The 4508-nt window shown below is 30.5% G+C and overlaps 1 non-coding gene across 1 annotated transcript; it reads right to left on the bottom strand.

Annotated features, from left to right (window-relative positions):
* Positions 1-3939: 3939 nt before the first annotated feature.
* On the bottom strand, positions 3940-4054 carry LOC118916764 (U5 spliceosomal RNA). Its single transcript, XR_005026531.1, has one exon. It is a non-coding gene; the product is annotated as a U5 spliceosomal RNA (small nuclear RNA).
* Between the last annotated feature and the right edge of the window lie 454 nt (positions 4055-4508).

Genomic DNA, 4508 nt, shown 5'->3' with positions numbered 1-4508 from the left:
TAGTTTCCATCCCTCCATGCATGCACTGTGTCTGTGCTCTGGTGCGGGTGGCTGGGGCTGGGTGTTCAGCAGTCCTGGGCTCCCTCTCCCTCCCGCCAGGAGCTGTGGGGAGGTGTGCTTGGGTCCCGCTGGGCCGGGTCTTGTATCTTACCCCTTTCACCAGGTGCTGGGCTCTCGCCCATGTGGATGTAGTCTGGCTGTTGTCCTGTGTCTTCTGGTCTCTCTTTTATTATTAGTTGTATTTGTTGTATTTTTAAAAATATATATGTTTTTGGGAGGAGATTCCCACTGTCCTACTCACGCCGCCATGTTGGCTCTGCCCCCTTCCAATTCACTTTTTAATTCATGAATATTATTCTAATGTGTGATTACACCACAATACTATAATTTAAACAATTATTTACTTATCATCAGAAATCTGCTTCATTTCAAGATTCTTTAGCTCCAAACAATGTTACTATAACATAATTGCTCCTACGTTCTTATTGCCATTGTTTCTGGAGGATAGATTACCAGGAATGGGGCTGATGGTTAAACAAGATGTACCTATATCTATTTCCCAAATGTTTTGATAAAAAGCTGCAATAATGTACATTGACCTGAGCAATATATAACAGTACCTTTGTACATACACACTTTCCCACCAAAAATGTGTTGAGTTTTACATTTTTGTCAATCTGATTTTTATACTGTGATAGCTCATTGTTACTTTACTTTGCATTAACGTGAAAAAGATGAGTTTAAGTATCTTTTCAGTAGGACTTATTCTTCTATGAATTGCATCTTCAAGTACTTTGTACTTTCTCTAACATTTAACACTCTCTTGTAATTCATCAAGTACTATTATAAATTAGAGATAATAACTATCTTCAGAATTGCAAATTTTTCTGTAATTTATTGTCTATGTATTCTGTTCATTACTATATTTTTGTGTATGTGCCATGCTTACATTCCTTAATCAAATACGCCTGTCTTTCCCTTTCTAGTTTCTGAGCTTCAAATCTTGGTGAAGAAATTCTCCTGAATACTTTTGCCATCCATGTTGTTTTCTAATTTTCTTTTCTTTTTTTACATTTCAGCATTTAATTTCTGTTTAATTCATTTTCACATATGGTGCAATTATTGATAAAATTTTATTTTCTTCTCAGTGAATATAAATTTGTACCTTTGCATGCTATTAAGGATGTATAACCTTTTCTACATTGAGACCATTTTGCCACATTTTAAATAAAAACATATGCTGAGCTCTTTTTCTAGTTTTCTTCAATTATTATTTTTATTTTTTATTCCCTTCATCACTACAATTAATTGATCAGTATAATGTATGATCTGATACCTGCGAAGAAAAATGCCTGTAACTATTTTTACTTGGCTGTACAGAGAACGTTTATCCTTACCTAAGAACATTAAAAAAATATCAGCAACAACTCTGCTGGGATTTTAATTGGAATTGCTTAAGTTAATATGCTATTTTTACAATTAAGATTTTAATAATACAGTTTATATATATATATAAGAAAATAGATAATATTTACATTGCTCAGTCCTCAATTTCACATTCACCAACTAGATTTTATGTAGGTCATATTCTTTTGTTGCAAGATTTTCTAAGTTTAAAATATTATCATTTTACGTCGTATGTATTATTTCCTTTTCACATGAGCTCATTGCTAAAATAGAAAATCATTTGAATTAAAATACTCCACTAATATTTAGTCACATTTAAAACTTTCATTTTAATTCCAGCTATTATTTAACTAATCAAGCATGTTAACAACAAAGCAAGATTTATTTTCTCTTTTTAGTGATTGTTCCATTTAAAAAAATCTCAATATATACTGGTAAGAATGTTCAAATAAAGTGAAGGAATAATGGCAATGGAAGCAATTTCCATGTAGATCTTGATAATAATTGAAATTAATATTTATTATAGTTTATTTCCATTCCATTTTATCTAGAATTTTGCTAGTAATAGCTGACATAATTTAGCAAATATTTTTGACCATTTAGAGGATCATATATTTGTTTTTCAACTTGTTGATGTAATGAATTTAGTAACAGACTTCCTGATATTAATCAAATTTTTACCTTCATAAAGCAAATTTATATTTACTCATACAGTATTATTTTAATTTTGACTCCTTGGGAATCAAACATTAAATTATTTAACATTTATTCATACTGTTGATCTAAAGTACTTGGTCTAAAGTAACTATGAGGACAATTCTGTCTGTTACATGGGCAATAAATTATGGGGACAGGGCAGAAGCATAGGAAACAAATAGGAGTCTGATGGAATTGTCTTTGTGAGAGATGGGAAGGCTTGGAAGAGCTGAAGAGAAGAGGGTGGATTTCGGATTGATATTAATTGTATAAGGAGACTATTATTTTAAATATGTAGACTGGGCATGCCCTATAAAAGAGGAGAGTCCCAACTGCAAGGATGTAGCAGTTAATGAATGGGGAAAGATGCAACTGGGACAGATTGCAGGTTGAACTCATGATTGGGAGGTCCTTGACAAAGAATCTTGGCAAAGCTTCCATTTAAGCAGCATGTCCTCAACATATACAGTAGTTACCTTATGGTAAATGTAACAGAAACATTGTAAACCTGTTGATGTTTATATATTAAATGAAGTTTGATTTTAAATATAGACCATATACATAAATCCTCACTCTCATCAACAACACTTACCAGGACATTCAGAAGTTGTGGAGAATGCAGATAATTTTGGTTGAGCAGGCTTGTCATGTACATTACAATATGTTTAGTAGCATCCCATATTGCATAGATTAAAATGTACATATTCATGCAAAACAAATTGGATGAGCCAAGTGAACTGCTGAGATCCAATGAAAGACCTGATAGATTAATGATATTTAAATCTTATGTATGTTGATTCTTACAGGTATTTTATCTACAAAATCTAAATCTAGTTCATGTTAAATCAATTTAAAAGGTAGAATATTTAATAATATAGTTATCATTAGAAATAAAAACAGGCACATTTGAAATACATACTAAACTTTCAACTAATTTTGAATAAGCAAGGGTTACTTAAGTAATTGTCTTCTTAATATCTTAAGATATTAGTGGAAGTGGAAAGAGGCTGTAAATTCTGTTTGCCATGTACATGCCATTTATAATTGAGTGCATGATATTGGAAATAATTTTTAATATTTATATTCAGATTATATGTGTCTTAAATTTTTATTTTACATCTCATTTCCTTCGCAGTCAGTGGAAATTCACTTCTCAGATAAGTTTGGGACCATTAGTTGGTAAAGTAATTTTAAAAGTGGCTTGAAGAAAGGAATAAAAATAACTACTTTTAACCATTATATTTTGGTTTAAAATATATGCATGTACTTATTTACCAACATTTTTATAGATACAATAATTCAGAAATGAAACAAGAACTTAAGGGGATTGTTAAAGAAGTGTGAATATATCTTCTTTGTGCTAGATTAAACATGGGTGCTGAAATAGCTATAAGGTAGAAACAATATTTGCTTAAGAAAATGTCTAAAGTAGGCAAAAACTCTTTATAGACAACTTGTACCACAAACTAGGAGGAATCATAGAATTGTTATTACTCAGCCTAAGAGAAGTTCTGACAAGAAAAGTATTGTGAATACTTTAGAAAGACTATTCAAGAGCATTTAAACAAAAAGTTGACTAAGTTATAAATGAATAATATCAAAGGGCAACTGAATACTTATATTTATTAGAAAGCTCACCTTCTTGTGTCTATAAATCTATCTATATATGTAAATTTACTTCCCATATAAGCTTGGGACCATTAGTTGGTAAAATAATTTTAAAAGCAGGCTAAAGAAAGGAATAAAAATAATTACTTTTAACCGTTATGTTTTGATTTTATATATATGCATTCTAACGCATTCTAATGTATTTAATTTTTTTGGTTTTTTTTTTTTAGACTTGTTACAACAAGGCCTCAAAAAGTTGGTTTCAGACTTACAGTTGTTCCTCTCTGTGGAATCTTTAGTAAAAGGCAAAAGATTTATGCGATCTGAAAAGAAACCAGAATATCTAATGTATTTAATTTTAAATATATGCTTTGTAATTAATATAAGTGTAGAGTTGCACTTTGATATTATTAGTTTATAACTTAATCACTAATTTTTTAAAAAACCACACTTGAATAGTCTTTTTAAAGCATCTCCAGTGTATGTGTCTAGGGAAGCTGGCTTTTAACTTTTTTTGGAAAGGAGCTTCTATTTAAATTTTGAGTAGCCAAGGGAGTGGACTATGTTAAATACTATAAACTGCTCAATATTTTCTGAACCTTCTAGTACCATCTAATTATATATATATATATATACATGTATATTTATATATACATAGTTATGTGTATGTGTGTTATATATACATATGGTTATATATGTGTATATAAAATCATATATGTCACCTTGTTCCTAGGGAAGAGTAAGGCTGAAAATCACATTCTATTCTCCTGTGAATTGTCATAGGCAAAGTGTTTTTG

Source organism: Manis pentadactyla, chromosome 17 (genome assembly GCF_030020395.1).
Source record: "Manis pentadactyla isolate mManPen7 chromosome 17, mManPen7.hap1, whole genome shotgun sequence".
NCBI lineage: Eukaryota > Metazoa > Chordata > Mammalia > Pholidota > Manidae > Manis > Manis pentadactyla.
This window is presented reverse-complemented; position numbering and strand designations above follow the sequence as displayed.